The sequence below is a fragment of the Oncorhynchus gorbuscha genome, linkage group LG06 (genome assembly GCF_021184085.1).
Source record: "Oncorhynchus gorbuscha isolate QuinsamMale2020 ecotype Even-year linkage group LG06, OgorEven_v1.0, whole genome shotgun sequence".
In the NCBI taxonomy this organism is placed as follows: domain Eukaryota; kingdom Metazoa; phylum Chordata; class Actinopteri; order Salmoniformes; family Salmonidae; genus Oncorhynchus; species Oncorhynchus gorbuscha.
Window position 1 is genome coordinate 59264653 of NC_060178.1, and position 13091 is coordinate 59277743.

The 13091-nt window shown below is 45.0% G+C and overlaps 1 long non-coding RNA gene across 2 annotated transcripts in view; it reads left to right on the forward strand.

Moving 5' to 3' along the window:
- Nucleotides 1-13091, forward strand: part of LOC124038164 — a 55695-nt gene that overhangs the window by 21830 nt on the left and 20774 nt on the right. For both annotated transcript variants that reach the window (XR_006839312.1, XR_006839313.1), the window contains one exon: nt 9053-9424. This is a non-coding gene — a long non-coding RNA (uncharacterized LOC124038164). The remainder of the gene's footprint in view (nt 1-9052; nt 9425-13091) is intronic.

Sequence of the window (13091 nt, forward strand, 5' to 3'; positions counted from 1 at the left end):
TAGTGTAAAAAATCTATATAGGTCCATTATCTTTTCGACATAGTTGATTTATATCTGGTTTTAGTCGTTTTAAGTTTACACTGAAAGCATTTTTCCATCCCGAATGGGGGGAAAATGATAAATGTTTTTACAGTGTTTGGACTTGCTTTGGCGGCCCGCCCCAAGGATTTCAATGGCAGAAAATTCCCTGACACACACTAAAGTCATTAGCACCCACAGATCTGGACATGATCCCACTGCTGAATCTCATGTATTTATGTTATTAGAGGATTTCTGGACAGGGATGTGCCCCCCCCAGACAGACAGACAGACAGACACATACTGTCTGGGGGTTTGTTTTTCACAGTTTGGGTAATGACGGGGTAGCATGATGTAAAATTCAGCTGTTTGTGTGTTGCACTGGTACTAGAACTCAATAAACTGAAGTATGGACACACAGTGCCTTCAGAAAGTATTCATACCCCTCGACTTATTCCATATTTTGTTGTTAATGTCTGAATTCAAAATGGATTTAAAAAAAATGTAATCACCAATCTACACACAATACCCCATAATGAAAAAGTGAGCACACATTTTTGATTTATTTTGCAATTGTATTCAAAATTAAATACTGAAAAATTTAATTTACCGAAGTATTTACACTCCTGAGTCAATACATGTTAGAATCATCTTTGGCAGCGATTACAGCTGTGAGTCTTTTTGGGTACGTCTCTTAAGAGTTTTGCACATCTGGATTGTACAATAATGCACATTGTTATTTAAAAAATGATTCAAGCTCTGTCAAGTTGGTTGTTGATAATTGCTAGAAAGCCATTTTCAAGTCTTGACATAGATTTAAGTAGAGTAACTAGGCCACTCAGGAACATTCAATGTTGTCTTCGTAAGCTCCAGTGTATATTTGGCATTGTGTTTTAGGTTGTTGTCCTGCTGAAAGGTGAATTTATCTCTGAGTGTCTGTTGGAAAGTAGACTGAACCAGGTTTTCATCTAGGGTTTTGCCTGTTTTTTTTTTTAAACCTTTATTTAACCAGGAAAAGCCCATTGAGACCCAGAGTCTCTTCTTCAAAAGCATTTACACCCCTCTGTAACAGTCTCCCATCAATATTTTAAATTAATTCAGTGGCACTAACATATCTAGATGAAGCATGGATTGTAAGATTATTCCATGCGTCTGGTGCACAAGAAGAGAAGGCAGCCTTGCCTCATACTGGGAATGTCCTGGGGACTTTAAGTAGCAACCACCTAGCAGCCCGGGAATGGTAACTGCTGGTGGTGAAGGAGACCAGACTACAGAGGTAAGACAGGAGTTTACCCAAAAGGGCTTTGTAGATGAACACATACATTTGTATCTTTCTGCGCATATGAAGTGAGGTCCAACCTACCATTTGGTACAACGTGCAATGGTGGGTGAGTGACTTGCCACTTGTAATCAAGCGCAAGGATGCATGATAAACAGAGTCCAGTCTCTGTAAGACAGAGGAGGTTGCATGCATATACAACAAGTCACCATAATCAATTACAGAGAGAAAAGTGGCCTGAACAAATAAAATAAAAACCAAATTTCAATTTAAGCTTTGCCACAAGATTATCCACATGAACTTTTAAGGACAACTTGTCATCCAACCAAATACCTAGGTATTTTTAGGATGACACTTTTTCATTGGATAAGTCACCAGATGTGATAATGCTAATGCTCTAGCTCTGGTAAAGGTAAATCATTTTTTTGTACATTCAAGACCAGTTTGAGACTATAAAGGGAGGCCTACAGTGAATGAAAATAAGTCTGGAGCTCTTCAACAGCCTGAACCAGAGAAGGAGCACCTTAATATATGACTGTATCATCTGCATATAGATGGAACTTTGCTGGTTGCATCCCATTTCCCAAATCATTAATAACAATTGAGAACAACACAGGAGCTAAAATGGAACCCTGGGGCACACCGCTGTTAATCTCGAGAAAGCTAGACTTGTGATTGTCAGTATATGCACATTGTGTTCTGTCAGAAAGATGGTTCCTAAACCAATTTACTGCCCCTTCACTGAGACCAATGTTTGGGATTCTATCTGGCAACAATTCATGGTCAACTGAATCAAAGACCTTTGATAAATCCACAAACAGAGCAGCGCAATGCTGCTTTTTATCAAATGTGTTAATAATGTTATTTGCCACTGCCATAGCTGCAGTTGTGGTGCTGTGCCCTGATCTAAAGCTAGACTGAACCCCGCTCAGTATGTTCTTTTCAAATAATATGTTTTTTAACTGAGTTCACTAGGGATTCATAGACTTTGGCCAGGATAGGGAGTTTAGAGAGAGGACGATAGTTATTAGCATCGGAGGGATCCACCTTTCAGTAGTGGGAGGACATAAGCTGATTTCCAAATGCTGGGTATTGAATTGGTCAAGAGACTCAAGTTGAAAATGTGAGCCACAGGTTCAGTAATAATACCAGCTGCTATCTTTAAGAGGTAGGGGTCCAGGTTGCCTGGACCTGCAGACTTTTTAGTGTCGATAGCCTTTAGTGCTTTATAGACCTCAGTATAAGCCTGTGCTTAGCTCTATAACGTTTATTTTTATCATGAAAAAGACCCTAGTCCTTGTGTAACGGATGTGAAACGGCTAGCTTAGTTAGCGGTGGTGGGTGCTAAATAGCGTTTCCATCGGTGACGTCACTTGCTCTGAGACCTTGAAGTAGTAGTTCCCCTTGCTCTGCAAGGGCCGCGGCTTTTGTGGAGCGATGGGTAACGATGCTTCGTGGGTGACTGTTGTTGATGTGTGCAGAGGGTCCCTGGTTCGCGCCCGGGTATGGGCGAGGGGACGGTCTAAAGTTATACTGTTACACTTGCCTATGACAAGCATACCTATAACATGATGCAGCCACCTCCACGCTTGAAAATACGAGTTGTGTTGGTTTTGCCCCAAACATAATGCCTTGAATTCAGGACATTAAGATAATTTCTGTGCCAATTTTTTTGTAGTTTTATTTTAGTACTTTAGTGCTTTATTGCAATTAGGATGCATGTTTTGGAATATTTGTATTCTGTACAAGGGGTTGAATACTAATTGATTCAAGACAGTTCAGCTTTTCATTTATAATGAATTTATAAAAATGTCTAAAAACATCATTCCGCGTTGACATGATGGGGTATTGTGTGTAGGTCTGTGACACAATCTCAATTGAATCAATGTTATATTCCGGGCCATAACGCAACAAAATGTTGAACGTGTAAATACTTTCTGAAGGTGCTGTACCTACACGTCAGTGTACAAAACATTAGGAGCACCTTCGTAGTATAGAGCCCTTTTGCCCTCAGAACAGCTTCAATTCGCCCGAGGATGGACTCTACCAGGTGTCCAAAGTGTTCCGGAGGGATGGTGGCCCATGTTGACTCCAATGCTTCCCACAGCTTTGTCAACGTAACTGGGTGGTGGACCATTCTTGATACGCACGGGGAAATGGTTGAGCGTGGGGAAAACCCAGTAGCGTTGCAGTTCTTGATGCACTCAAACCGGAGCGCCTGGCAACTAACACCGTACCCCATTCAAAGGCACTTCAATCTTTTGTCTTGCCCATTTGCCCTCTGAATGGCACACATACACAATCCATGTCTCAAGACTTAAAATCCTTATTTAACCCGGTGTCCTCCCCTTAATCTACACTGATTTGACATCAATAAGGGATCATAGCTTTCGTCTGGATCCACCTGGTCAGATATGAAATGGAAAGAGCAGGTGTTCCTAATGTTTTGTACACTCTGTGTAGATACGCGCACATTTTGAGTGGTTTTGAGTGTGTCAGCTCAGTACTCTATTCATCACTTTGTTCAACCTAACTAATGTATATACACACCAGGGTCAGCGCGGGCCATGAATACAGCAGTATACACACACACACACACCTTTCTTACATAGTGGGCTCGCAGACATCAGAATATTTTACTCTCCTCTCATTCACACAAGCGTGCACAGAGCATAGTCATTTATTCTCACACAAACGTACTGGCCCAGTGCATAACATAACAATGACATATGACCTCCAAGCCTCATACTTTCACTCAAGCCTGCTTTTGCACACAGACACTTTTAAGACGGAGCGAAAGGAAATGGTTTGTGAGTTGACTGGACTGAACTTTTACGATATTATCTTGGATTGGATTATGAAAGTCTACACAGCGAAAAGTTTGTTTACTTTTCATCTAAATCCATCAAAAATTGACATTTTATGTTTTTGATGGATATTTACACATATTAGAAGTGGTCTAGTGTTACTCTGGCAAAGTTTCTTTAAAGGTTGACTCAGCGATATGACGTAGATGTAGAAAGTAAACAGCATAGTGGGTCAACAGCATGCTACTAGATACCCATAGACTTCCAGTCACTGTGCTAATGCTAGTTAGCATTGGCTCGTGAAACTACCTCTACCGTCATAGGATGTCAAATTTCCGCACTGCTAGAGCTGCTACAGTCAACTGTAAGTGCTGTTATTGTGGAGTGAAAACATCTAGGAGCAACAACAGGTCAGCCACGAAGTGGTAGGCCACACAAACTCACAGAATGGGACCGCCGAGTGTGGAAGCGCATAGCACGTAAAATTCGCCTGTCCTCGGTTCCAACACTCACTACTGAGTTCCAAACGGACTCTAGAAGCAACATCAGCCCCATCAGCACAATAACCTTTTAGCTGGGAGCTTCATGAAATAGGTTTCCATGGCCGAGCAGCCGCACACAAGCCTAAGATCACCATGCGCAATGCCAAATGTCGGCTGGACTGGTGTAAAGCTCGCAACCATTGGACTCGGAGCAGTGGAAACGCGTTCTCTGGAGTGATGAATCACGCTTCACCGTCTGGCAGGCCGACGGACAAATCTGGGCTTGGCAGATGCCAGGTAGTGCCAACTGTAAAGTTTGGCGGAGGAGGAATAATGCTCTGGGGCTGTTTTTCATGGTTCGATCTAGGCCCCTTAGTTCCAGTAGAGGGAAAAGAACTACAGAAATCGACATTCTATATAATTTTGTTCTTCCACTGTGGGAACAGTTTGGGGAAGGCCTTTTCCTGTTTCAGCATGACAATGCCCCCGTGCACAAAGCGAGGTCCATACAGAAATAGTTTATCAAGATCGGTGTGGAAGAAGTTGACCGGCCTGCACAGAGCCCTGACCTCAACCCCATCGAAAACCTTTGGGATGAATTGGAATGCCGGCTGTGAGCCAGGCCTAATCGCCCAACATCAGTGGCCGACTTCACTAAGGCTCTTGTGGCTGAATGGAGGCAAGTCCACGCAGCAATGTTCTAACATATAGTGGAAAAACTTCCTACAAAGGTGAAGGCTGTTACAGTAGCAAAGGGTGGACCAACTCCATTAATGCCCATGATTTTGGAATGAGATGTTCGACGAGCAGGTGTCCACATACTTGTGGTCATGTAGTGTATAATGCTAATATTTACATTTACATTTACATTTAAGTCATTTAGCAGACGCTCTTATCCAGAGCGACTTACAAATTGGTGCATTCACCTTATGACATCCAGTGGAACAACCACTTTACAATAGTGCATCTAAATATTTTAAGGGGGGGGAGGAGGGGTGAGAAGGATTACTTTATCCTATCCTAGGTATTCCTTAAAGAGGTGGGGTTTCAGGTGTCTCCGGAAGGTGGTGATTGACTCCGCTGTCCTGGCGTCGTGAGGGAGTTTGTTCCACCATTGGGGAGCCAGAGCAGCGAACAGTTTTGACTGAGCTGAGCGGGAACTGTACTTCCTCAGTGGTAGGGAGGCGAGCAGGCCAGAGGTGGATGAACGCAGTGCCCTTATTTGGGTGTAGGGCCTGATCAGAGCCTGGAGGTACTGAGGTGCCGTTCCCCTCACAGCTCCGTAGGCAAGCACCATGGTCTTGTAGCGGCTGCGAGCTTCAACTGGAAGCCAGTGGAGAGAGCGGAGGAGCGGGGTGACGTGAGAGAACTTGGGAAGGTTGAACACTAGACGGGCTGCGGCGTTCTGGATGAGTTGTAGGGGTTTAATGGCACAGGCAGGGAGCCCAGCCAACAGCGAGTTGCAGTAATCCAGACGGGAGATGACAAGTGCCTGGATTAGGACCTGCGCCGCTTCCTGTGTGAGGCAGGGTCGTACTCTGCGGATGTTGTAGAGCATGAACCTACAGGAACGGGCCACCGCCTTGATGTTAGTTGAGAACGACAGTTTGTTGTCCAGGATCACGCCAAGGTTCTTAGCGCTCTGGGAGGAGGACACAATGGAGTTGTCAACCGTGATGGCGAGATCATGGAACGGGCAGTCCTTCCCCGGGAGGAAGAGCAGCTCCGTCTTGCCGAAGTTCAGCTTGAGGTGGTGATCCGTCATCCACACTGATATGTCTGCCAGACATGCAGAGATGCGATTCGCCACCTGGTCATCAGAAGGGGGAAAGGAGAAGATTAATTGTGTGTCGTCTGCATAGCAATGATAGGAGAGACCATGTGAGGTTATGACAGAGCCAAGTGACTTGGTGTATAGCGAGAATAGGAGAGGGCCTAGAACAGAGCCCTGGGGGACACCAGTGGTGAGAGCGCGTGGTGAGGAGACAGATTCTCGCCACGCCACCTGGTAGGAGCGACCTGTCAGGTAGGACGCAATCCAAGCGTGGGCCGCGCCGGAGATGCCCAACTCGGAGAGGGTGGAGAGGAGGATCTGATGGTTCACAGTATCGAAGGCAGCCGATAGGTCTAGAAGGATGAGAGCAGAGGAGAGAGAGTTAGCTTTAGCGGTGCGGAGCGCCTCCGTGATACAGAGAAGAGCAGTCTCAGTTGAATGACTAGTCTTGAAACCTGACTGATTTGGATCAAGAAGGTCATCCTGAGAGAGATAGCGGGAGAGCTGACCAAGGACGGCACGTTCAAGAGTTTTGGAGAGAAAAGAAAGAAGGGATACTGGTCTGTAGTTGTTGACATCGGAGGGATCGAGTGTAGGTTTTTTCAGAAGGGGTGCAACTCTCGCTCTCTTGAAGACGGAAGGGACGTAGCCAGCGGTCAGGGATAAGTTGATGAGCGAGGTGAGGTAAGGGAGAAGGTCTCCGGAAATGGTCTGGAGAAGAGAGTATATAATATAATATAATAATAGTATATAATAATAATAATAATAATAATAATATATTATAATAGTATAATATAGTTCTCTAATTCACTCGTGCACACCATCACCCCTTGTCCACATGTTAAACGTTACTTTTTGTGCTGGTTTTTGGTTATTTTAAGATTTTTGTCATTTACAATTTTTGAGGAGGAAGGGGAGAAATGTTGTGTAGTTTGTATGTTTCTGTTATTTTGTGTTATGATTAGTGTTTTTTTTTATAAGCTTCGCTGCTAAAATGGATGGGCTATTGAGTCATTTAGAACCCGTGGTCAGTCAATGTGCTCCTGGTCTGTTTTGAGTTTGGTTGATGGTCGTACTGTGGTTGAGTGGTCATGGTGACAGTAGGTCTCTGTATGACCGTGTGTGTTTCCTCTGACTACTGTCTGGACCTTATATATACACACACACACACACACACACACACACACACACACACACACACACACACACACACACACACACACACACACACACACACACACACACACACACACACACACACACACACACACACACACACACACACACACACACACACACACACACACACACACACACACACACACACACACACACACACACACACACACACACACACACACACACACACACACACACACACACAGAGAGAGCTACTGGCTTCTGGTATCCATTCTCCTTACACACACACAGCCCGTGTGGCCAGTAGAAGAACGCCTTTAATTTCCAAACTTAATTTTGTCTCTGTCGCCCCCCCCCCCCCTAGATTCTCAGCAATTTTAATAAGTGCCGTTATAAAAACAGCTCTGCTCTCTGCCTAATTATGTTTTCTCTCTCTCCATCTCTCACTCTCTCAACCGACCTGGTAAGGAAGGACACACACACACACACAGCTGGTATAATGAGTGTCTGGAGCTAGTTGAAAGGGAAGCCAGAGTCAGGAGTTTGGGCTGCTCCCTGTTTGCTCCCATTCACTTCCCTCCAGCTCTGCCAGTAACCAGTGTGTGGGGGGTGTGAGACTCTGGTACACTTGAGTTGTGTAACGTCTTGATTGAGCGTGCGTGCAAGTGTATGCTTTTACATGGGGGTTTAACTGAGAGGAAAGACTTGGCAACCCCTTTCCCGAACCCCATCCGACCTATCCCGTCGACATACAACCCCTTCCCCCAAATCCAGACTGCCCCGCTTTCTCTCTCTCTCTCTCTCTCTCTCTCTCTCTCTCTCTCTCTCTCTCTCTCTCTCTCTCTCTCTCTCTCTCTCTCTCTCTCTGTGACATGCTCCCAATCTTCTCCAGTCATCTTCATCACCCCAGTCCCTCTCCCACCTCTCTCATCCCTTCATCATTACTGTCCTCCCATTATGGCTATTAGGGGCCACTCCCTTTTGAGGATTTGTTTCCACGGTCAACCCAGGCCGTCTTCGGGGGAATGCGACGTTTCCCGCCCCTTTTTGTCCCGGCCCATCTTGAGTGGTGCTCAGGGGCCAGATTGAGTTGCACTGTTGTTGTTGTGTCTTTTTTGAGGTGGGGGAGGGGGACAAATAAGAGGAGAATGAGGAAAAAGAGGATGAGTTGTGTGTGTTTGTTAAACTAATTGAGCTGGTCGTCAGAGGCCATGTGAGATGTCTTGGATGGACAGTTTTGGGGCGTATGTAGTAAGGCTCAGGGGTGGAGGGGGAATGTAGCTACAGAATAATATTGAGTTACCAATAACTGGCCTGGTAGTGCTGTAAGGCTGTGTTTTGGAGGAAATTGGTGTTTGTACATTTGTGGTCATTGTACGTCTGTCAACCATTGGAGCCTGGACCGGACAGACAGACTGAGTCATGATGAGCCATTCCACCAGAGTACAACAAGGCGGTACACCCCTCACCTGTAGACTAGACCCCAGAGGGTTGTCAGTTGTGTGCCAATGAGTGATCTAATATACTCAGTTTCTGTCTCCCTCAAATTCAGAGATAAAGGAGCTGCGTGAGGAGACACTGGCCTTCCTTGTAAACATGTGCACTCAGCGCCAGCGTGGAGAGCCCTACGCTGTGAGGCATGGAGGAGGAGAAAGAGGGAACCACTGTGAAGACCCCTGCTCCTGGGGTGTCTGTTGCAGTACTGGCCCTGGGAGAGATCCTGAGGTGGCTAGAAAGAGAGGAGGGGGTAAGGAAGGAAGGAAGGAAGGAAGGAAGGAAGGAAGGAAGGAAGGAAAGGAAGGAAGGAAGGAAGGAAAGGAAGGAAAGGAGAGGCACCCTCTGGCCCCAGGAGACAATCATCTCTACCCTCACTACCCTGGCCCTGCATGAGACCCACCCTCAGTCTCCAGCTTCAGTCTCCAAGGTAACATCCCACTAAGGGCCACTAGGACCAGAGTTTTCCTCTAGTTTGGTAATGTTTTCATGATAAACTCATGATTGTACGGTTATTTGGTAGTTCGTAATTTAGCTGGTGGTTTATTCCAAAACTATTAAGTCAACCTATTTTCAACGAATGAAACCTTATTGGGGAATCAAACCCACAACTCCACGCACCTCAATTTCATTCAACCTCCACTCTCTCCAGTGACAAACCGAAGACAATTATAGCGAATTGATTACAGGTACATATCTGTTATTGCGCGAGAGCTTAATAGCACCACGAGGTTATGCCAAGCACACTGCACAGGCAGAGGGAACCTCAGTGTCTCTCTTTCTCCTCGGTCCCTCTGAGGTTTGGTAACTTTCCACTCCACCACCAGGCAGCACCGCTCCTACATACGGTGGAGTTTTAAGTCAAAGGGCAGCCTGTTTCGGAATCATCTTTAAATTCCTCATAAACACTGGACAGCCATCCATTACCCAGCGTTCTGCTCTGCCATTCCTATCATTACGCTGTGTTAGAGTTGACAGGACTCATCGCTGCTGGGATGTGTATAATGGTGTCTGCGTGTGTGTCTGCGTGTGTTTGTGCGTGCGTGTGTGTGTTTTTACTGAGAGCAGTTTTATTGCCCAACCATTCATCTTTAACCTGCCAGCCCGTTAAGCCGTGCATCTCCGTGCCAAGGACACCGTTTCCATGGCGAGCCTCTGCTCCAGTAAAGCATTCTGGGAGAAAACACAGCGTTTGGACTGACTTCTTGTGTGGGATGGAGCTGGTGGTCTTTAAGAGAGCAGGGCATTCAAGTTCCTGTGAGCAGTGGTGTAAAAATACTTAAGTACTACTTAAGTCGTGTTTTGGGGTATCTGTACTTTACTATTTATATTTTTGACAACTGTTGCTCCACTACATTCCTAAATAATGTACTTTTTTAATCCATACATTTTCCCTGACACCCAAAAGTACTTGTTACATTTCGTATGCTTAGCAGGACAGAAAAGCGGTCCAATTCACACACTTATCAACAGAATATCCCTGGTCATCCCTACTGCCTCTGCTCTGATTTGCTGAGTAAGGTGTGTGTGTGTGTGTGTGTGTGTGTGTGTGTGTGTGTGTGTGTGTGTGTGTGTGTGTGTGTGTGTGTGTGTGTGAGTGTGTGTGAGTGTGTGTGTGAGTGCTTGTGTGTGATTCAGTGCTTGTGTGTGATTCAGTGCAGGGTGAGACGGGAGCTCATTAAAGGGGGTAGTAAAGACTAGAGACCAGCTGTGGGGGCATGCTACTTTTAATATCTGTCTGAGACAGCAGCACAGTCACGAGCTGAGGGCCACAGAAGCCGTATAACCTGCTCACGTCCCGTACTCGCCACAACACCACACACGCCATAAAGGGGTTTTCATTGTAAAAGCTTTAATAACAGCGCTGCACTGTTAAATAAATAATACTCAGAGAAATATGCAAAAGGATTGTCAACAGGTGTTTTTTTTTGGGGGGGGGGGTTCTTTTGCAGGTAGGAATGTGAGACAATGTATCCACAGGGAAGTCGAAATAAAGTGCTGGTAGTGTGATTTCTATCACCAGAGGCATGCGCAGAACCATGTAAACGTGTGCACGAGCTGGGCAAGTATGCATGGCGTGCATTGATCTTCATCTTGTGCACATGCTTCAGGTGATCGGAACGCACTACAGCACCAGCACTTTGAAAAGTTGATTATCTTCTACTTTCCTGTGGATATATTGCCTCACATTCCTACCCACAAAAGGACCAACCGCATGGAACCCCGGTAAAGTGAGTTTTATTCAACACTCTGGCTTGTAGAGATCGGTAGTGGAAACTTTCCTGATCCAAACGCTCATTTATGCCCGACGTTGAATTCAATGAGATTCAACATTGGGTTTCCAGGCCAAGAGAGACGGATAGATGGAGAGAGAGGGAGGGATGAAAGTGAGAGAGAAACGCAGAGGCACAAGAAATGTGTCTGTGTGTGTCTGTCTGTATGCGCGTCTGTGTGCGCGTGTGTCACAGCTGTGTGTCCGTGGTTTGGGTTAGCTGGGAGGATCTGAAAGTCCAGAGGAGTAAAAATACCTCCATTGCAGAGTGGCGACTCGCACAGGACAGACACCAGAGCTGTGGGCCTTGCCTCAGCTTTATTCATGGTCAAGACTAAACTCCTGGTCTGTAATACTTCACCTCTGTATTAGGGACTGGCATTTCAAAGAATGTCTATGTTCAAGTACTCTCATGAAAATAATTTTGAGTACGCGAGTACTCTTGTTAGTGTGAAACGCGGCTGAAGGAAAACAAGTTTGCAGTATGCTGTCGCTTGTTTGAATTACAGGTTGTTTTGATACACAACTGAGACGGAGACATGTTGCATTTTCACTGAATTTGACATACACCAAATATTTAAAGTTAGACATTTTGTCAGTGTGTATGTTAAATGGGCGCATGTGTAAATTTGCGTACTTGTATTCAGTTATTAGTAATCGAATACAAACCTTGAGTCGAGTACTCGTGCCCATCACTACTCTGTACAGTATGTGTGTGGATTCTTAATGTGGTGGTATATTACCTCATGTGGTGCTACTTTATTTCTCACCCTTTTCCTGCAATTCTACAAGTTTTGCCATGGGGCGGAGATAAAATTGTGCAGTTTTAAAGCAAATTTCCAGTTATTCTAACGCATTTTACCATAAGGCTGAGAGAAAAATGTACCGTTTTAAAACAAATGTCCTGCAAATCTACACTTTGCCATGGAGCTAAGAGAATTTGCAGTTTTAAAATGAATTTCCTGCAATTCTACACATTTTGTCATGACTTATGCTTTCTGGGTGACTCAAACATTAAAGCTAAATCAATGGGGGCCCAATGCAATGACAGAAATACTCCTGAAAGCATAATTTGGGGGATTTTAGGTTCTCTCTGTCTAGTTTTTTATTTTGGTGTATTTTTGTTCTTCTCAAAGATGGTTATTTAAAAATGTTTAGGTCCATTATCTGTTCTACATACTTTATATCTGGTTTTAGTAATTTAAGTTTACACTGAAAAAAAAATTCTACCCCAATGTATTTTTAAAATTTTAATAAATATACACTGCTCAAAAAATAAAGGGAACACTTAAACAACACAATGTAACTCCAAGTCAATCACACTTCTGTGAAATCAAACTGTCCACTTAGGAAGCAACACTGATTGACAATACATTTCACATGCTGTTGTGCAAATGGAATAGACAACAGGTGGAAATTATAGGCAATTAGAAAGACACTCCCAATAAAGGACTGGTTCTGCAGGTGGTGACCACAGACCACTTCTCAGTTCCTATGCTTCCTGGCTGATGTTTTGGTCACTTTTGAATGCTGGCGGTGCTTTCACTCTAGTGGTAGCATGAGACGGAGTCTACAACCCACACAAGTGGCTCAGGTAGTGCAGCTCATCCAGGATGGAACATCAATGCGAGCTGTGGCAAGAAGGTTTGCTGTGTTTGTCAGCATAGTGTCCAGAGCATGGAGGCGCTACCAGGAGACAGGCCAGTACATCAGGAGACATGGAGGAGGCCGTAGGAGGGCAACAGCCCAGCAGCAGGACCACTACCTCCGCCTTTGTGCAAGGAGGAGCACTGCCAGAGCCCTACAAAATGACCTCCAGCAGGCC